The sequence below is a fragment of the Myotis nattereri genome (assembly GCF_964212035.1).
Source record: "Myotis nattereri genome assembly, chromosome: X".
Classification (NCBI taxonomy): Eukaryota; Metazoa; Chordata; class Mammalia; order Chiroptera; family Vespertilionidae; genus Myotis; species Myotis nattereri.
This window is the reverse complement of record NC_138078.1, coordinates 82,147,027-82,170,063: the sequence shown is the minus strand read 5'-3', so window position 1 is coordinate 82,170,063 and position 23,037 is coordinate 82,147,027. Positions and strand designations below refer to the sequence as shown.

General features: G+C 37.7%; 1 protein-coding gene across 1 annotated transcript in view; it reads right to left on the bottom strand.

The window, feature by feature from the left end:
* Window positions 1–23,037, bottom strand: part of PCDH11X (protocadherin 11 X-linked) — a 972,549-nt gene that overhangs the window by 582,321 nt on the left and 367,191 nt on the right. The window lies entirely within an intron of this gene.

Below are 23,037 nucleotides of genomic sequence, written 5' to 3'. Positions count from 1 at the left end.
TATGGTACATCTGTGGCACTTTACAGCAAAGCCAATAGCCTCTTGAACTGAATCTCTTTTACTTATGTTGCCTAATTCTGTTTAAGTTGGGCATTACATATGTAATAGAGCAAGAAAGAAATAGATTTATAATGACAAATGCCCTGTACAGAGATCAAACTCCCACAGCAAGATTACTTGAGAATGCATTGAGGTATTTCAAAGGCTGCTTTATTTGAGGGGATTTATGTTCATTGTCAATAATATCAACCAAATAAAATAAAAAATCAGATTGTGATCTCAACTCATTTTCAGTTTTTAAATTATACATAGAGATTGTCACTTATCAGGACATCTTTAAAATGCAAATATTTTACATTGAGTCTGCAATATGACTCTCTTTCTGTTCATATATATCAGAAACTTTTTATTATATCTATTTGTATTTTAAAATTATTTTATTTTTATCAAGTCAATGACTCTTAATCCTAACATACCATCATGTGAATAATTAATCATACATCATACTATGAATGGAGTTCTTCCATCAAAATTAGATAGAATGCTACATTTTTATTTAACTCAAGAATTCTTTGTGGTGAAATGTATTAGTATTTATTTTAAGCAATTGTCTATGGTTTAAATCTTATTCACATTTCAATTGCATATATATATTTTTTTCACACTTCTTTCCAAAGCATACACTCAAGAATATTCATAAATAAATATTTTTCTGGCATATCTCAGACTATTTCTAATGAAATAATAAACAGCAAAATATAATTACTCATATTTAATAAGACAAATGAAGAAAAAGTAGTTATCTTAGAGCTTATGTAACATAAAGCTTTTAGATGATGATATATTCTTCCCTAAACAATTTTCTACTTTATTTTCTTTGTGAGATAAACTGTACTTATCTAACTTCTGACTGAATAATAAACGTCTTTCTGTTTATGAAGCCAAAACAAAACAAACAACAACAATAAAAACAAAACAAAACAGCAATTAGGCTCTTTATTAGTATATCTCAGTAACCAGAAGGTATTGCCATAGATGATATTTCTAACTTTCTGCAAGATGGAGATATCATTGCAGGGTACTTGAAAACTAGATAATTATTCTGATTAAAAAATATTTTCCCCATATAATTGCCAAGTTAAATTTGGAAAATTATCTATTACTAGGTTACATTTCAGAGGATTGTAAAGATGGCGATATAATTCAGTGATTAATGTTTTTTCTTTGGGTCAAGATGATTCATTTATATTTTGAAAATATAGTCTGTGCAGATAACTTAATATTTTAAAACTGTAAATGAATAAATCTTTTGATTATTTTGACATATAATATTAAAACCAACTTCCTAAAATGCCATAGTTTTGTTCCAGAGATTGAGTTCTTCACCAAATCCCTTTGTATTTGCCCTAAATAATTCCTCTTATTCTGTAGAACGCATAGACAAGTGGTTCTCAACCTGTGGGTCGCGACCCCTTTGGAGGTCAAAATACCCTTTCACAGGGGTCGCCTAAGACCATCAGAAAGCACATATATAATTACATATTGTTTTGTGATTAATCATTATGCTTTAATTTTGTTCAATTTGTAACAATGAAAATACATCCTGAATATCAGATATTTACATTTTGATTCATAACAGTAGCAAATGTACAGTTATGAAGTAGCAACGAAAATAATTTTATGGTTGGGGGTCACCACAACATGAGGAACTGCATTAAAGGGTCACAGCATTAGGAAGGTTGAGAACCACTGGCATAGACACTTCTGTCTTTTTATTCTTCTGAGCAACAAAATCCTAAGGAATTTAATAACCCTGAAATATAGACTGTTACCCAATAACCTATGAAAACTTTACAAAATGACAATGTGATGAGTTCATTCAATGCAAACCAAGAATTCATGCTTGTGAAGGGTGTTTTTCTCCATTAAACACCTGTTGAATCTTTTACAGTGGCTTCCATGAGAAAGAACTCAGCAAGCCCACCTTCTTACATATACATATGAAAATACAGCAAATTCAGAGGTTTTACTTATGTTTTGATCCAATAAGTAGGGTTTCCAAACTTCATCCATTCATTATTACATCATATATTCTGTATATTATTTAACTTAATCCCTTCTAAAGTTTCTGTACTTTTGAATGCTTATGCTATTTATGTTAGAAGAGCAAGATTTCAGTTGTTAGTATGTTAATTTGATAAAGACTGCAAATTCCTTGAGATATTAAGTTATTTTTGTAATGTGTACTTGCTTTTATCCTAAAAAATCTCACAGGCATTCAGTGCAGAACAATGAAGGCAAATAAAACAAGTGTAATTTGCTAACTATAAAAATTATCTATTCTAGAGAAAAGATGAAAGTACATTAATAGTTGAGCAGTCTTAAAATCCAAGTTATGGTCACAATGATAAATAAGGTGAGTCAACTGTGAAACACAAGTACAACTACGTTAGGATTAAAAAACTATAAACTACTAAAATAATTTTTTTTATATTCCCTAACCTTGAATAGAAAGCCATTAATGAACTGACTTTCAACATATAAGTCTTTCTTTTCGATGTTAAAAAGAACAAGTACTGTTATAGATATTATTCAAATATTTATTTATAGTATAAAAATAAACGTAAGAAAACTCTAAAACAAAATTGGCATGATGAAAATAACAACCTAGCAACAGTAAAATATGTATAAATTCTAATTTAGCTTCTGAATAGATACTGATAATAAGACCAATAACCAAAAAGTGAATATTGACATCTATCAATGATTATTTATTCCTTTTAAATGTAATTACCATCTTTAACAGAAATAAGCATATTGCCACAAACCACTTCACTTTTAAAAGTTCCCTGATGTGCTTTAAAATAGTGTATTACATTTTGCCATTAAATGAGTTTATACCTTCCACTTTTGCTTGTACCTAGTGATTAATGGCAAATGATATTAATCCTTAATAGGGGAAAAGGGAAAAGTATTTGTAAGATGTAGAATGTGCAATTAAACCAGTATCTGACATGATCAGCAGAGAATAGAAGACAAACCATTTGATAAGTTTAAGGAAAGGGAGGATAGGCTCTTTATCTCAGTAATAAAAAACTGTTTTAACTCAGACATTCATAAAAACCATAATCCTATAGCAGAAAGACTTCCTATTGTATGGTTTCCAAAGCTAAGGGACATTGGGTAGATGACCCTTGCTGAGTTTTAGGTTTTTAAAAGGTGCTCTACTTGTCTTCTAAATAATTATACTTATGAATTGATATAGAACATACTTCAACCATTTGATTTTGTATTGCAGAGACAGATTTTTGTACAGTAAAAATGCATTAGCTAAATAAAGCCCCTCTTTTAGTTTATTTATTTATTTAATTTTATTGATTGATTTGAGAGAGATACACTTGTTCCATTTATTTATACATTTATTGGTTGAATCATGTATGTGCCCTGACCAGGAATCAAACCCGCAACCTTGGCATATTATAATATCTCTTATGGAGTCATTTTAAACTCATCCAAGAAGTGAAATTTAAGTACTGTTTCTAACCTTCAGCTTACCAAAAAAATATGTTAGGACACTTTGCTTGAGTGTGAATGTATTCTTTGTGTATAATTTCAAAACAGTTAAGTCCACCTATGTACAAAATCATAATGAATATGTAAATGGTAATTAAATTTAATTATGTGAATTAACCACTACAGAAGTGGAATAAACAACTCTAACATACTAGGCATATAGGGACAGATTGTAAATCACATTCTTTCATTCAAGACATATTTATTGAGCACCTAGTATAAGCTATTCATTGTATTAGATGTTGGTAATACAGCCAGGCCTGGTCTCATGGTGATTTTAGTAGGGGAGAGAGTGAAACATGCAAATTAAAAATCAGTATATTAGATGGTGATATAGTATGTTAGATGGTGATAGTGCTATGGAAAAATATCAAGAAATGATGATGGGGGTGTTGTGGGCATGAGGGGGTTGCAATTTCAAATATCATGATCAAGGAAATTGAAAGGATGACATTTAAACAAAAGTTTGAGAGGGCAAAGGACTGCATTTTAAAAATATCTTGTCAAAGGATATATGCACCCCTATGTTTATAGCAGCACAATTTACAATAGCTAAGATTTGGAAACAGCCTAAGTGCCCAGCAGCAGGTAAGCAGATTAGAAAACTGTGGTACATCTACAGAATAAAATTCTATGCTGCTATTAAAAAGGAGAAATTCTTACCATTTGCAACAGCATGGATGGAACTGGAGAGCATTCTGCTAAGCGAAATAAGCCAGTCAGAGAAAGATAAATATCACATGATCTCACTCATTTGTAGAATATAATAAACAACATAAACTGATGAACAAAAATAGAGCCAGAGACAGAGAAGCATCGAGCAGACTGTCCAACCTATGAGGGAAGGCAGGGGGGAAGGGGTAAGAGATATGCATGCATATGAGCATAATCAATGGACACAGACACTAGGAGGATGAGGGCATGTGCTGGGGGGTGGGGGCGACTTGAGAGAGGTCAATGGGGGAAAAAGGAGACTTATGTAATACTTTAAACAATAAAGAATTTAAATTAAAAAAGAAAAGAAACGATTGAAGTTTAAAAAATACATTCCCTTTCTCCATACTAATTCTGCAATTCTATTTTAAACAACTATTAATTTTGTCAGAAATGATTTGTTTCTAATAAACTCATCTTGCTTGTTGTTCATGAAAAAAAATATATATATAGTGAATAGAGTTCTGTGCTATAGTGAGGAGACAGAAGAAAACTAGGCAGACAGGGGCAGGACTATGGGAAGGGAAAATAGAACAGGGGAAACCAGTTGGTGGAAATTACTAAGATAACCCAACTGGGTGGGGAAAGAAGGTCACTTGCAAAAAAGTGAGATTTAAAATGTATAGATGTTACTAAGACAGGCAATGTGCAGATAACCAGTCACAAGGCAGTGAGGCATATAAACCAATCCCAATAATGTTACTAAAACAGAATTCTTTGAAAGGACCAATCAGGAACTAGCGTGTGTGTGTGTGTGTGTGTGTGCATGCACACACACACACAAGCACAAGCACAAGCACACCAGCTTCTCTCCCTGATATGCTAGATTCTTGGGTTGATGGCAGGAGACATGCTCCCCTGCACTCACGTGGCTTATGGCCATGTGAGAGGGACTCTACATGACTAACACACTTTAACACCTGACTGTAACATGGAAAGGAAACTCTGGACACTGGCTTGCTCCTGTAACCCTAGTTGTAGCTTTTCTAGGTCTGGCTTCTCTCAATAAAGTATGCTTCCTCTGTTTTTGTCTGAGATTACATTCTTTGGGTTTGCAAGACAAGGAACTTGGACTCAAACCCCACATTTTTGTTTCAATAGGGGAAGTTTGTACAAAGACCCTAAGGAAGAATCATACCTAGCAAATTCAAGAAACAAGGATGATATAGTGGCTGAAGCTGTGTAAGCAGGGAAGGAAGGAATGGGAGACGAAGCTGGAGAGGATCAAGATTGTGTAGGCCCTACACCACTATGAAGGCTATTTTAAGCACTTTGTCATTTACTCTGTGTGAGTTAAGAAACCATAAGTGTTTTCAACATAAGAATGACATGATCTCAGTTATATTTTAGCATAGTCACTTTGGCTGCAGTGTTAATAATTGACATGGTGGGTCAGGAGTGGAAGCTGAGAGACCAGTTAGGGGGCTACTGAAGTAATGCAGGGACAGTCAATGGAAGCTTAGACCAGTGAGGTAGTGATACAGGTGATCAAACATGAGAAAGTTCAAGGTATATTTTGGAAAGAAAGTCAATGAAACTTTTGAGTAAATGCAGGTATGAAAGAAAGAGGATGACTTCAAACTTTCTGTTTTGAGCACCTGGAAAGATGGTGCTAACATTTGCTGATATAAAGAAAATAACTGAAAAACCATGTTTGATTGTAAAATGCTAACTAGAGAAGTTTTAGAATTATTTCACATAGAGTTAAGCCTTCTTGACATGCTGGGTCTTTGGTACTCCCTGCAGTATTTTAGACAAGAAAATAACAGATAAAGAGGATATATGATCAATAATGCTACCAGTATATTCTTCAAAGTGAAAGGCAGTGTCAATATATTATACCATAACAATAGTCATAAACCACATTGCCCTAGAAACTAAGGAAAGTAGATTAAGACAAAGACTAACAATTTAGAATTTAACTTTTATTTGCCATCTACCAAATGGAATTGTTCTTAATGGCATATAATAGATTTTACATAGGAATTCCTTAAATATCTTATTCTGAAGTCTCTTAAATCACTTAAACTATTTTTATACCAATATATAATAGAGTTGAAGACTAATGGAATGAAACTTGAGAAGACTGGTTGTCAAATTTCCTACTTCCAAATCAATAGGTAGGTAGCTAGATCTCCATTTACATATGCACAGCTAGACGCAATAGAGCTCCTTTATTAAGGTTGAATAACACATTTATGGTACAGCTGATACATAGTTGTCTCAATCTAAATATTATGAAGCTTTTTTTATAGTCAGGCTGCATATTTATGTCCCATAAAAAGTCTCCAAAGCCATTCATTTTGGGTATATTCTCATTGTATGATTACCTTTTTGCTGTTTGTTGCTATGGTGTTTTAATTCTCCTTTGTTTTCATGAAAAATAAAGAAATCTGTAATAAAACAGCTTTACAGAAAAGAGCACTTTGTTCTAATCTTCTGCTATGTCTATTGATTCTTGTAAAATTAGTGTTGGTATTAAAAATATATAGTTTTGCCCTAGCCAGTTTGGCTCAGTGGATAAGCGTCAACTTGTGCACTAAAGGGTCCTGGGTTCCATTCTGATCAAGGGCATATACCTGGGTTGCAGGCTTCTCCTTGGTCCAGGCCCTGGTTGGGGCATGTGCAGGAGGCAACCAATCTTCTATGTGTTTCTTTCACATTGATATTCCTCTCTGTCTTTCCCTTTCTCTTCCACTCTCTCTTAAAATTCAATGGAAAAATATTCTCGGGTGAGGATTAAAATATATATAATCTTAGAAAATTCTATATTTACTAGTGGCCCAGTGCATGAATTCATGCATGGGTGGGGTCCCTTGGGATGGCCTGTGGGGGTCAGGCCGAAACCTGCAGTCCAATGCCACCTGCTGCTCCTGTCTGCCGCTCCTGCTCATCCTGGCCCTGCTGTGCCTACTGCAAGCTCGTGCAAACTGCAGTGGTGCTCACCAGCCATGAGCTTTGCACCTGGAGCCCATCCCAAGGCACTCTGGGAGGGCGGTGGGATGCCCTTGCTGGCCCAGGATCCAGTTCCATCCCGCTGACGTTCAAGCTGGTTGTTGGGAGCTACCTGGCGGCCACTTTTATATTGTTTCTTCCTTGCAGAGTCTAGGGAGGGGTAGAGGTGAGGAGAAGCAGCCACAGTGCTTGAGGCTGACTACCAGGAGGCCAGTGGTGCTGTTGAGATCCTTCTGGTAGCACTGGCCCATCTGTGCCTGGCCTGTTCTCTGGAGATTGGAACTGCAGGACTACTGAGGGAGTGAGTGGCTGCCTCTGGGCTGGTTGGCTGCCAGGACAGGTCAGTCAGCTGAGAAGCACTCTCCCTGTGGTAGCGCACTGACCACCAGGGGGCAGCTCCTGCATTGACTGTTGACGGTCATAACCAGTCTACCAGTCATTTGGTCTTTCAGTCCCTTAGGCTTTTATATATATAGACTAGAGGCCCGGTGCACAAAAATTTATGCACTCGGGGGTGGAGAGGGGGTCCCTCAGCCCAGCCTGTGCCCTCTCACAGTCTGGGACCCTTCGGGAGATAACGCCCTGCTGGCTTAGGCCCGCTCCCAGGTGGCAGAAGGCAGGCCCAATCCCTAGGTGCAGCCCCTGGTCAGGCTCAGAGCAGGGCCGATTGGGGAGTTGGGGCGCCGCCCCCTGTCATGCACAGAGGAGGGCGGATTGGGAGGTTGCGATGACACCCTCAGTCACGCTCAGGGTAGGGCCGATTCGGGGGTCGGGGCACCGCCCCCTGTCACACTCAAGGCAGGGTCGATAAGGAGGTTGTGGGGCCACCCCGTGTCATGCACAGAGCAGGACCGATCAGGGGGTTGGGGCGCTGCCCCCTGTCACTCACACACAGAGCAGGGTCCATAAGGGGGGTTGGGGCTCAGTACCCTGTGACGCACTGAGCAGGGTCAATCAGGGGGTTGGGGAGCTCCCCCCTATCAGGCACAGAGCAGGGCTGATCAGGGGGTTGGAGCTCCTTCCCCTGTCATGAACAGAGCAGGGAGGATAGGGAGGCTGTGGCCCCACCCCCTGTCACACACAGAGCTGCAGGGCGATCAAGGGGTTTGGGTGCTGCCCCCTGTCACGCTGATCCCGGTGCCGGGAGGCCTCTTGGTTCCGCTGATCCCGGTGCTGGGAGGCATATTACCCTTTTACTATATATGATAGAGGCCAGGTGCATGGGTGGGGCTGGCTGGTTTACCCTGAAGGGTGTCCTGGATCAGGGTGGGGGTCCCCACTGGGGTGCCTGGCCAGCCTGGATGAGGGGATGATGCCTGTTTGCAGCTGGTCACACACCCTTCAGGGTGAGGGTCCCCACTGGGTGCCTGGCCAGCCTGGGTGAGGGGATGATGGCTATTTGCAGCTGGTCACACACCCTTCAGGGTGAGGGTCCCCACTGGGTGCCTGGCCAGCCTGGATGAGGGGATGATGCCTGTTTGCAGCTGGTCACACACCCTTCACGGTGGGGGTCCCCACTAGGGTGCCTGGCCAGTCTGGGTGAGGGGCTGAGGGCTGTTTTCAGGCTGACCGAAGCTCCCAACTGTTCCTTTTTTTATTTTTATTTTTTATTTTTATTCTGGTCCAGCTTTAGCTCTGGCTCCAGCTCTGAGGCTTCTGCTGCTGAAAGAAGGTATCTGATTTGTTTCGGTTCTATAATTGAAACAATGTATAACTCCAGCTCTGAGACCCCAGGCTCCACGAAAGCAGGTTTCTGGGGTTTTGTTTAGCATCTATATTTGTTACAATGTTTCTTAAACTGCAGGCTCAGAGGCCGGCAAAGCAGGCGGGGAACGTTGGTTTCCTCTGTCACTGAAGCAAGCAAGCCTCATGTTCGTTTCCAGCTGCCTGGCTGCCGGCTGCCATCTTGGCTGGCAGTTAATTTGCAGATCTCGCTGATTAGCCAATGGGAAGGGTAGGGGTCGTATGCCAATTACCATGTTTCTCTTTTATTAGATAGGATTTAGTGATATAAATTTTGTAATCCCTGCCATGCTCATAATCCCAATTCATTCCTGTCACTTCTGAACCTCTTAGTTGTAATGAATGTGGGAAATCCTTTAAGTAATAAAAACCATACACAATTTGAAATATAAATAAATATATAGAAAACATGAAAAATGCTCCTGTTTTCTAGATAAAATAATCAACTCTAAGAGAAGTGTATTGTATTTAAATATACCCCCATTTTTACTTAAACTTACTCTTATATTATTTAAATTGTCAATGTAATAAAAATAAACCACAAGAAATCACTGAAAAACATTTATTATTTTTAAGATGCATACAGAGTCCAATGAGGCTCTGTTTTAAAGGATTATTATCCTTGTGTATATATCATATAAAATGGCTTCACAGTCTATGCTAGGAATGACATTTCATTCCCACTGGATTTTGTTCATGGAAAATGATAGTGAGGATTCCACGTAAAGGAACTGTACAGATGCATCCTCCTGCATGTCTAATACTAGACCTCTGCTGTAGTTTTTAATGTGCCCTTCCAAGTAGTCTCAAAATAATTTTACTTTATCTAATTATTAGTTATAGCATTATTATTAATACCAAAAAGAATGCAATGGATCTCTAAAATTTTTATAGAGTTTTGTTAATGAAATTTAAGGAAAGCTTTGCCATTCTTAAGTGAGCTTTAATTATCCTATCAGATTCTATAGATGTGCATATACATAAACAAATTAAAACTTTCATCTATTTTAAATAATCAAGAACTCTTCAAATAAAAGTTCAGTTTTAAAATACATTGTCTTTATGACTTTTTTCCACCATTTGAAATGTTTCAGTGTCCCAAGTAGTCATAAATTGTTCCCCAAGTGTAACTAAAGCTAAAAAACAAAACAAAAAAAATCAATTTGCTCTAGTATATAACTTTTGGGAAAAGAGTTTCCTAATTTGAACTACAATTGAAAAGTACATAACAATGCAGACCTACCTCAAGAAACAAGAAAAATCTCAATAACAATCTAATTTTACACCAAAACAAACTAGAAAGGAAAAACAAATGAAAAAAAAAAATAAAGATTTGAAAATAATAAGGATTTGAGTGGAAATAAGTGAAGTAGAGGCTAAAAAGACAATAGGAAAAATCAATGAAAATAAAAGTTTATTCTATGAAAAGGTAAAACTAACAAAATTTTAAGTAGGATAACTAAGAAAAAATATGGACAGGTCAAATAAATAAAATGAGAAATGAAAAATAAATTATTTCTGATAACCCAGAAATAGAAGGGATCATAAGAAACTAATATAAGCAATAATACACCAACAAATTGGACTAACTAGAAGTGTATAAATTTCTAGACACATGCAATCTTCCAAGATTGAATAATGAAGAAATACAAAACCTGAATACACTGATCAGGAGTAAGAGCATTGAATCAATAATAAAAAACACCCCAACAAATAAAAGTCCAGGGCCAGACAGCTTCTGTGATGAATTCATCCAAACATTCAGTGATTTACTACCTATCCTTCCCAAACTCTTCTAAAAAAAATTGAAGATAAAAGAACACTTCTAAACACACTTTATGAGGCCAGCTTTACCCTGATATCAAAACCACAAAAAAAGAAAATTATAGGCCAATATTTGTGGTGAACAGAGATGCAATAATTCTCAACAAAATATTAGCAAACTTAATTCAACAATACATTAAGAAGTTTATACACCATGATCAAGTGGAATTTATTCCACGGATGTAAGGATGGTTCAACATCCACAAATCAAGTCAACATGATACACCATTTTAACAAAATGAAAGATAAAAATTATATGATCATATCTATATATTCAGAAAAGCATATGATAAAATTCAACATCCAGTTATCACAAAAACTTTCTGTAAAGTGGGTAAAGAGGAAATATAACTTAACATAATAAAATCCATATATATAAAACCTAAAGCTAACATCATAATGGTGAAAACCTAAAAGTTTTTTTGTAAGATCAGGAATAAGACAAGGATGCCAACTCTTGCCACTTTTATTCAACATAGTATTGGAAGTTTTAGCCAAAGTAATTACACAAGAAAAATAAAAAAAATATCCAAACAAACAAAAAGAAGGAAAATTATTACTATTTGCAGATGACATCTATTTGATTACTACATCTATGTAGTATAATTTAAAATCATGGATTGTGATGTCTCCAGCTTTGTTCTTCTTTCCCAAGATTTCTTTGGCTATTCAGAATTATTGGAAATTATTTGTATGTATAATTCAATTTATCCAAAACAATTTCCTGAAATTATGCTTGCATTAAACTGGCTGAAGAACATGTATTTGCAAGAAAATAATAACGCCTAATGTATATATTATACTAGAGGTCCAGTGCATGGATTCGTGAACGTTTAAAGGAAAGTAATTAGATGGTGGCCGGTGTGTGTGTGTGTGTGGGGGGGCTGGGCGAGACGGCCGGATATGCCCTGGAGCTAACTGCCTGTAGTCCCTCCCCATCCGGCTGCACCCAGGGGTAGTGCTGGGGCTGAAGAGTGTCTGCGGAGTGAGCAGGGTCCCTCCAGCAGGTGGGGTCCCTTGGCCTGGCCTGTGGGGATCAAGCCAAAACCGGCAGTCCAGCATCCCCCAAGGGGTCCTGGAGTGTGAGAGGGCACTCTGCAAAGTTACTGTCGTTCAGCAGCTCCTGCGTTGAGCGTATGCCCCCTGGTGGTCATTGTGCATCATAGCTACTGGCGGGTCAGCTGGAAGCTAAGGCTATTATATATATATATATATATATATATATATATATATATATATATAAATCTAGATGTGCTAAGTAGTTGGTTTTAATGTATTCTATCAGATGCTATTCCTGTACATTTAAAAATATTAGTAAATTTAACTTCATAGTAGAAAAAAACCAAAATCTTGAGAGGGTTTCTGCTAGGGAAACATATCATTTTTAAAGCAAATTATTAGAAATTATCTCAATATTTTTAACACAAACAATAACATTTCATAGTCTCTTCTGTGCTAATGGAAAACTATTTGGCCTATTTTCTGGAGAATTAAATAAGTAAAGTTCCCAAATAAGTTGCTCTGTTCTGAAGTTAAAGAGAAAATAGGAAAATAAAACCTTGCTTATTTAATACTAGTAGCTCGGTGCACAAAATTCATGCACATTAAAAGGAAATTAATTGCCCTAACTGGTTTGGCTCAGTGGATAGAGCATCAGCCTTTGGACTCAAGGGTCCCGGGTTCGATTCTGGTCAAGGGCATGTACCTTGGTTTCGGGCACATCCCCAGTGGGGAGTGTGTAGGAGGCAGCTTATTGATGTTTTTCTCTCATCGATGTTTCTAATGCTCTATCCCTCTCCCTTCATCTCTGTAAAAAAATCAATAAAATATATTTTTTAAAAGGGAATGAATTAGCTTAAATATTTTAATATTGCTATTTGCCCTTTATAATAGAAGTGTGAGAGATGAAAGGAAATTAATAAAATGCATATGAAAATAATATATAAATTTATTAATAAATAAAGAGTAACAAAAGGATATAACAACAAAAACAGAGGCATGATATAAAAACGACAAAAACATGATATGAAAACAACAAAAACATGATATGAAAACAACAAAAACATGATATAAAAACAACAGTGATGCAAACAATGACTGATAAAGTGATTAAACTTAGTCTAATATCTCCCTGTACATCACATTAAAAGTGAAAACACTTTCAGAGTGCTTGACTAATTTTCCTTGTGATGAAGTACTTAGAACTTTAACTGTAACATCACATGCTCTTCAAACTCAAGAGAAAGCAACATATAACTGACCATGTGCAAAAATGGGTTCAGGTAGGAATATGCCTTTGTTTAGAGTTTGTCCTTGTGATTTGTCAATAGTCATCACAAATGCTGGCATCGCAGGAAACCGTCATTGAATCAATTTAAATGGGAGGCCAGTGTCAGATGGGGACAAATTAATTCTTGGAATCAGAACAGCCTCTCCCTCTGCAGATCCTGTTAATACTTCAGCTTCAATAATGTTAGGTCGTAATCTTTTGATAATAAATCTGGTACGATTACAAAGACCCCATTTACTATTGAGATTTCTCAATAGTATGATCATTGCACCCATTTACAATTTTAATTTATCTCATGGCATTCCCAAAGAGTAATACATTAAGAAATTTGATGGGAAAATTTTCCTTTTCAGCATCATCTGTGGAATCAATGGAATCATCACTCACATATGTGTGAAAATCTCCACCAAATATATCCAAATTTTCTTCATTTAATTTTTGAACATGCTAAATTTTTGGACAAAGAATTGCAAGTTTAGATATATTTTTAATATTATCTATAGCAGTGATTCTCAACCTTGGCTGCACATTAGAATCACCTGGGAATCTTTTTAAAATCCTGATTCCTGGGCCTCATCATCCAGAAATTGTTTCTTTGTTATGGGGTGGGACCACAACATTAGTAACAAAGAAACAGAATTAAAACTTTACTGTGGGGATCCGCTACAGGGTTTTGAAAATGTTCAAGCCTTGGACTGATGAGAGGGCACAGTCCTCTCATTGCCATGTGCAAGTCCCAGCTTGGAGGGCAGGGCAATTATAGCGAACAGCTATAGTTGTAAGCTTGAACCTATGGTCCAAACACATGGCCCCACCTGCCTGAGCGATGTAGGCTTGATAGAGTTCAGGTGAATGTAGTTGAATAGGATTGAAACACAGGAGAATGTTGTAAACATATTTGTCATGCCCTTACTTTGCCTCGTGGCAAATCTGCTATAAAATAAAGACACGGCTGTGGGCATGGTCACTGTCTCTCAGAGAAGCAGCGTCCCACCAAGACCCAGATTTCATTCTCTTGTCTGTCTTTTCTAAGCCTTTCAGCTGCCGCCACTCAGGTTCACCCTTGGCTGTGCTGTCGCAGCACACTTTATAAAGATAATGCCTCTAGACTCCCAGGGAGGGTTCCTTCCTCAAACCCCGCCCTTATATGAAACAGCTACGGGAAACAGCTCGGGGGAGGGTGCAGCCATTGCCAAGACAACCCCTGCAGGACTGACTTCCTTCTGCTTGGTCGAGATAGTTCTTTATAAGATGAACACCACCCAGGGTTTTTAGAAAAGTAGATAAACTAATATCAAATGGGATAAAGATAACTTCCACATGTCAAATACAAATTTATAATATTGCAACATTTCATTAAAATTGCACAGATAAGTGGCCGTTTGTAATAGCTGTTTAGATTCAAGATTCATTAATTTTAAGATAAATTGAGTTTCTTAGATTCATGTTTCTAAAAGTTTCTTACCTAAGAAAAACTTTTTGGGATAAATGTTTGGTTCTGTCAATAATGACTGACACCTCCACCCTAGCCATCAGCTGTTACTTGCATTCATTTTTGCATGCCCATTTTTGTTATCTCTTCATGTACACTTGGGCCTTGCCTATGAACACTGCATCTCTAATATAAAAAGTACAAAAAAATATTTCCCAGTATTCAAAATGTCCTACATGTCTTCTCTTCATTGTTAGTTTTATGACCTTAGAAAAGTCATTCCTCAGGTTGCAGGCTCAATCCCCAGTAGGGGATGTGCAGAAGTCAGCAGATCAATGATTCTCTCTCAACATTGATGTTTCTCTCTACCTCTCGCTTCCTCTTTGAAATCAATCCTATCTAATAAAAGAGTAATATGCAAATTGACCATCACTCCAACACACAAGATGGCCTCCCCCATGTGGACACAAGATGGCCTCCACCAGATGGCCAGCAGAGGAGGGAAGTTGTGGGCAACCAGGCCAGCAGGGGAGAGCAGTTGGGAGGTACCAGGTCTGCAGGGGAGGGCAGTTGGGGGTGACTGGGCCTGCAGGGGAGGGAAGTTGAGGGGAACCAGGCCTGCAGAGACGGCCAGTTAGGGGCAATCGTGCAGGCAACGGAGGGAAGTTAGGGGAAACTGGGCTGGCAAGGAAGGGAAGTTAGGGGTGAACAGGCTGGCAGGGGAGGGCAGTTGGGGGTGACCAGGCCTTCAGGGGAGGGCAGTTAGGGTCCATTGGGCTGGCAGGGGAGCAGTTAGGTATCAATCAGGCTGGCAGGAGAATGGTTAGGGGCAATCAGGCAGGCAGGCAGGTGAGCGGTTGGGTCCCAGATTGGAGAGGGTGCATTCTGGGCTGAAGGACACACCCCCAACCCCCTTGCATGAATTTCGTGCACCAAGCCTCTAGTATGTATATAAAAAGTCAATTTGTTTCCACTTTTAGACTAGGACTGTCCAGCATAAATACAATATAAACCTCAAATACAAGCTATATATGTAATTTAAAATTTTCTGGTAGCCACATTATAAAAGTAAAAAAAAAAAAAAAAAAAAAACTCAAAAAACAAAAAAAAACAGTTGAAATTAACTTAATAATGTATTTTTACCCAATATATAAAATATTATTTCAATATATAATCAATACGAAAAATATTGAGATACTATATATTTCTTATACTAAATATTTAATCGCTTATCTGTATTTTACACACATAGAACATTTTACTTCAGACTATAGTAATTTCAAATGCTCAATAGCCACATGTGGATAGAGGCTTCAGTTCTCCCCAGATTTCAAAGGTTTTTAGGAATTCTTCCTGCCCTGGCCCATGTGGTTCAGTTATTAGAGCCTTGACCAGTACAACAAAGGGTCTCAGGTTTGATTCCAGGTCAGGGCATATACCTGGGCTTCATGTTTCATCTGGGGCACCTGCAGGAGGAAACCAATTGATGTGTCTCTCTCACCTCTCTCTCTCTCTCTCTCTCTCTCTCTCTCTCTCTCTCTCTCTCCACTCCCTCCCCCGTTCTCTCCTTCCTTTCAACTCTCTCTAGAAGTCAATGGAAAAAATTCCTCAGGTGAGGATTAACCAAAAAACAAAACAAAAAACAACAGAAAAAAAAAAGAATTTTTCCTGTCCTAAAGACCCTAAAATATAATAGCACACTTACTATGTACACATCATAATGTTAGATGCTGCAAGAAAAACAGACATAAAGCCTAGAATTTAATGGAAAGGACTTTACAAGTATACTATTTTACCATTAACTTATAAAAACTTGTACTTGGTTATATTTATCTGAAATCTGTGATTCTTTGAGTTTTGCAAAAATTAAAAATTTCATTCATTTTGCCTCAAAATAAGAGTAGAAAATGAAAGTCATTTTCTTTCATCACAGGTCTGACACTTTTCCAGTGTTCTGCTCCAAAGATGTCCGCATGCCTTTGGCAAACTTGTTAATTTCCCTCTTTGATACATAGGTGTTTAGCAAATTAATCACTGATTTATTGGTGGAAGAAGATAAACTGCAATTAAATTCTCTGCTGGATATTAGAAAGACCTGAGAACATCTTGCCAATTGATGAAACAATAGTAGGATTTCAAAGAAGTCCCTCCTTTTTCTTTTCCCCATCCCTCCAATCATGAGTCTTTGTGCTGTCAAGCTTTGCTGTTCCAAAGCCTAATCAACCAAAGGCAAAGTTTTCCTTTCAAATATACATTAGAGTAGAATCTGAAAAGAAGTCCCCTGTAAATGAATATTTTTCTGAAAAGTTTCCAAAAATATCTGAAGACATAATATAAAGTCACTCAGAAATTATTACAACTAGAGATTGCAATCAAATCAAAGTATTAAATTTGTCAGGTTATATTTCCATTAAAAAAAAATAATTAGTTTAGGCCTAAAGTAGTTCAACAGTCCCATTCTCAATTTTGTTTCTGCTGATGATTTTAAAAATTTATCATTCCAAATTCTATTTTATTCTCAAAATAAAATAATGTTAATAATAATAAAGTCTCTAATGATATCTATATATTTTCCATTTAAGATAAATAAAAATGTATCCCCATATCATATAGTGTTACATCTATTAGCAATATTCTCTGAGTATGTATAACTAAAGTTATATTTTTACCTCCAAATTATCCACACCTCAAAATCCTATGTGGTATTCATAAGTACAGAAATAGGTCTTTACAATTTAAAGAGTGTATTTCGGCATTGGACTATTACAGGGGATTTTTACAATGTAGAAATTCTCATGGATACCCCAAAGGTCGACCCCCAAACACTTAATGCTGTTTTGCAGAAAAAAAGGAGCATGCATTTTGAAAAATAAAGACCTCAATTAGTGGGAAGAAAACATTATTCTGTTTTGTTCCTTTCTATGAGACATTTTGACTTTTAGCTCTCAAACAAGCTCCACATACACACATAAGGGCTGACCATTGTCCCACTCATCCACAAAAAGCAAGCATTTGTATGCAGCAGCAGAGTTTTGTAATTTAATAGATTCCCAGGGTGAAAGGAAAGATTGTTTTACCTTACTGGAATGTCTTCAGAGATTCTCAGTTGTCAAAATTAAATTTCAAAATAAGAGTTCAGTTTTTATTGGCCTATTCTTTGTCATAGGCAGGAAGCAAAAAGGAGTATACTAAAACACCCTGTAAATGTGATGTTTATGAAAAACATTACTCTTGGAAATTCTACAGAATGTTTCCTAAGTCTTATGATTTTGATGGTAAAAAAAATATTCTGGGGTTTTCTATTATATGCAAAACACATTGGGAAAGCATTAGACCAGAGGCAATGCAACAATGTAGTATTTCTGTATTCTCCAAATAGATACATTATCCTATATAATAAAAGCCTAACATGCAAATTGTTCAACCAGGAGTTCAACCACTCTCTATGATGTGTGCTGACAACCAGGAGATGGCACGGAACATGGTGGGTGTCAGCAACATGGTGCTGGCAGTGGGTGGCAGTGGAGGTGCTGCTGGCCCTGATGGGCCCTGATGAGAGCAGGACTGTGGCAGGATGGTGGAGCAGGTGAGCAGGCAGGGCTGCGGGGCTGTGAGGCTGGGGTGTGAGCTGTGGGTGTGAGCTGGGGCTGTGAGCCTGGGGGAGCAAGCTGGGGCCTGATCCCCACAGGCCACTCTGAGGGACCCCACCCATGCACAAATTCATGCACTGAGCCTCTAGTACATTTATAAAAAACAAAACACTTCGGAACAACTTAACATTTTTATTTAAAAAATAGTTGCCGGTAGCCGGTCCATGCTTGCTGTTTCAAGGGACCTGGCATATATGGCATACTGTTCTTAATATGTTTGCTCACCTTCTTGGCACTATGTGTTTTAACCAAGGTCTCTGAGAAAAGTTGTTTCCCCAGGTAGGGATTTTCCCCTGAAGTTAGGTAGGGAATAAAACCTCTTAACTAAGTGACAGGTGGGTAATTAATCACTTTAACTATGAACAATCATGCTTAAACTACATAATCTTTACTCCCTGGAATGGAGATAAGAAACTAAGAAACGCCCTAACCTTTGTAATAGAGATTGATAGGATTGAATCAACTGGTATAAATACAGATGTAACAAGACAGCAAGACACAGAACTTAGAAGACAGAACTTAGAAGACAGAACCTACACAGAACCTACAGACAGAAGAACTTTGCTGGAGAGAACATGGCAAAAGATCCTGGACTGAACCTGACTACAGAAATTGGCAAGAGAACCTGACTAGAACCTGGTGACTGAACCTGGCTGGAGAACCTAGCAAGAGAACCTGGACACAGAACCTGGCTGGAGATCCTAAGCAGAACCTCTCTGGAGATCCAGACCAGAACTTGGCTGGAGATCCTGGCTGGAGATCCTGGCTAGGCTGCTGATCAACTGAACACTGTCTCCGTGTCATTCCTTCTTCGCCAACTCCGTCCACACCTTTGGGGACCCCTGGACCTGCTGGGGTTGGACCCCAGCATCTGGCGCCCGAACATGGACCCTTAGGTAAGCACCCCACACTCAGGACGAATAGGACTCCACCGTAGGAAGAGGGTGGATAGTCTTCGCCGACTCCGTCCACACCTTTGGGAACCCCTGGAACAGGATTCCCCTAGGTAAGCCTCCCCCCATTGAGAACCCCCACACTCAGGACGGATAGGACTCCACCAGGGTGCTACATACCCCCCTATAGAGGATAAGTAGGGTAAGAAGGTGGATAGTACAGAACTTAGATTGAGATGTGCCATACTAAGTCCAAAGAAAGAAGACTCTGTTGATTCTGAGATTGAGAAGATGTGCCATATTGAGTCCAAAGAAAGAAGATTCTGTATTGATCTTTAGATTAAGAAGATGTGCCATACTGTGTCTAAAGAAAAAAGACTCCGTATTGATCTTTTAACACATATGCTTGCTAGCAGAGGAGTTAAGATTACGCCCAGTCAGATGGAATGTTTTATACAAGAAGTATGCCAAAAGATCCTGGACAGAAACTGGAGACAGAACCTAGAAACAGAACCTAGCGAGAGAACATGGCAAAAGATCCTGGACAGAAACTGGCCACAGAACCTAGAGACAGAACCTAGCGAGAGAACCTGGATGAAGAACCTAGAGACAGAACCTGGCTACAGAACCTGGATAGAACATGGAAAGAGAACCTGACTAGAGCCTGGTGACTGAACCTGGCTGGAGAACCTGGACAGAACCTAGCAAGAGAACATGGACACAGAACCTGGCTGGAGATCCTAAGCAGAACCTCTCTGGAGATCCAGACCAGAACTTGGCTGCCCTCACATTTTTCAGATTCCCTTTGTTTATACTTAATGAATATAAAATCAGAAACAATGTATATGTATTTGAGTTAAATCCAAGCAGCTATTTAATTTGCACAATCATCTCACTGTCTACAGGTTATGTTCTTTTGAAAACCAACCTCATTGCCCAAACCAACACTATGGTGATTATACAATGGTTTTAATAGATAAAACAATCAAAATAGATGGATCAATAATGCTTAGCAGAATAAATATTGGGTAGAATGGTAGCACTCTTTGGCAGTTCCCCAAAGATATTTATGTATAATCCATGACATCATTTCACTTAGATTTTTTTATATGCAACAAGCAATTTTGTAGATGGAGTTCAAAGGTCAGAAATTGAAATCAATCAGCCAAAATCTAATGGATGATTTATTATATAATTTATAATTGGAACTTATGTAATGTATTAATTGATGTCACCCCAATAAATTTACGTTTAAAAATCAACCAAAATCATACATAAGAAAATTATCAATGCCTACAATTATAGCACATGTGAATGCTATTTCTCCATCTCTCTCCACTGTTTCCATGAAGACTAAAGAAAAAGTCAGAGCTAAAGAATGTAATCCTGTAAAAGCCTGGTAGTAATGACCTTAGGATGTCTGGCTATACAGGATTGAAGAATATGAGGAGAGGATATCTGAATTGTTCGATGATACTGTCTGAAAGTTTCAAAGTGCCAAACTTCCGAATTATCAAAATATAGTGGCAGCCAAGAATAACGGAATGTTTAATGGTATTTTAAAACACCACATATTTATTTATGTACAGAACTAATAGAGCAACAGTGATTCTTGGAATGAGGTTTGTAAAAATGCCTATTCTATCATTTTATTTTATGTCCTTCCCTTAGATTAATTGGATTTACTTGAGCATTTTTACTTACTCTATTTTGCTCTATTCATGACTGGCTGAGCCACAATTTTTGTGGATTTCCGGTTTCTGTATTGTAAAAAGCTCAACACTAAAATATGACTTCAGTGTTATCACATCAATGTGATGCTCAGAATTATGTTCTGAAACAAAACTGTTTCTGAAGTAGATTGAAACTCTATTGGCTTCTGGAAGAGAATGACAATTCTAGGAAATTGGTTTTCCTGTCCTACTACTGAAAAGAAAAACTTTTGACAATTGAAATGGCCTATCTAGAGTTTGCTCTGTGAATCCACTGGCATCACTATTTTTAAAACTGGAGCCAGAACATAAACTTACAAAATTAATAGCAATATTTGTGGCATCAACTTCTTTTCATTGCCAGTATGTACTTTGCATCTTGAGATCAATGTGACCTCATGAAGCAATTCCATTTCTTGACTTAAAATTTTTCTACAATGACAATAACTAAATTTTCTTCTATGAGTAGAATAATAATTTTTAAAACCTCATAATATGGAAAGGCATTCTTTTGGATGACTGCTTTAAATTTTTATAAATGACTGCTTATTTGAAAAAAAAACAGAGAAAAACATATCCCTATAATCTTTATACCTTGTACACAAGAATAATGATATTAAACTGAACCCCAAAATTAATATGTAGTGCATTACACTGAAATAACCTATGATATTGATGTCATATTTTACCAAACTTTTGAACATGGGTAAGAGGAAGAAAGAAAACAAAAACAAAACAAAAAGGAAGCATGGTGGACAAAATAAATTGCATAACATTTTAAATGCATATATATGTGTGTGTATGTATATATGTGTGTGTATATATTGGCATACAAATTTAGAATAAACTTATTTTTAATTGTCACCAAGGATATAGTTTTAATTGAGGTTTAGAGAGACAGTGAAAAAGGAAGAGAGAATAAGAGAGAGAGAGAGAGAGAGAGAGAGAGAGAGAGAGAGAGAGAGACTGATGTAAGTATTGAACCCACAACTTAGGTACGTGTCCTGACCAGGAATCAAACCTGTGATCTCTTGATGTACAGGACAATGCTACAACCCCTTGAGCCACCTGGTCAGGGATAGAATAAACTTTTGAAATAAATATTAAAATCACCCTATGTAAGGCTGTGATAATTTATAAAAATCAAAGGACAATAAATAAGGATGGCAGCTGATCTAATAATTCACTACAAAAAATACAAAAGTTATCTGTATTTGTAAAATATACTAAGTATTTTGAAGGCATTCTTGTATGTATGTGTGTTGGTGTGTAAATCCTAAGTAGCTTATGCCCAAATGTTTTACTTAAGTGCAAAAACTGTGAAATACTTAGATTGCCAAATTGGGCTTTAGTTATTTCCGTCATTAAACTATACTCATTTAATCCCTATCTCTATGTTTGACCTTCAAAGAATGGAGCCACTTGTTTATTTAAAGCACCTTATATTTACAGCCATAGTAGGAAAGAAATGTTTTATAATTATCTAGTGAATTTGAGAAAAATATCTAAAATGTGTTGAGCTAAACATATGCAACTTGTACACACATCTGTCCAATCTATTAAGACATACCAACCATAGCCATGTACAGAACAATACTGGTATTTAACAACTAGAGGCCCGGTGCACAAAATTCAAGCATGGGTAGGGTCCCTAGGCCTGGCCTGTGATCAGGACTGATCAGGGTCCCTGCTTTCCTGCCTCCCGCCTCCTCCTTTCCTTGCCACCCATGCACCACCACTGCACAGTCCGCCCCCCACCCCACCTCCCCACCTCCTTCTTCCCTCACTCCCTCAGCACTCTGCCACCACTGCTGTTTGCCCACCATGTTCTGCACCACTCCCTGGTGGTTAGCACACATCATAGTGAGTGATTGAACTCCTGTTCTCTGGGTTGAACTCCTGAGGAGACACTTTGCTTATATATAAATAGATTAGCCCTTTTATATAAATAGATTAGCCCTTTATATATGTATATAGATGATGCAGAACTTTATGGAGTCAAGAGTTGCATCTTGAAACATATGTACAGTTTTAGGACAGATAGAAGAAATACGTAAATTATAAGAAAGCAGAAACATTCTCAGATATAAAGCTATTATTCAAAATTAACTTTTGTTGGGTTCCCTTGGAATACTTATCTCTGCTGTAACTTGGCATCCTAAGTTACTTGTAGAGAGCATCTGGGAAAGGCCCCTGAGCTGATTGTCATCTGAATCCAGTGGCATCTGGCAGAGCCATGCCCTGGAAACAC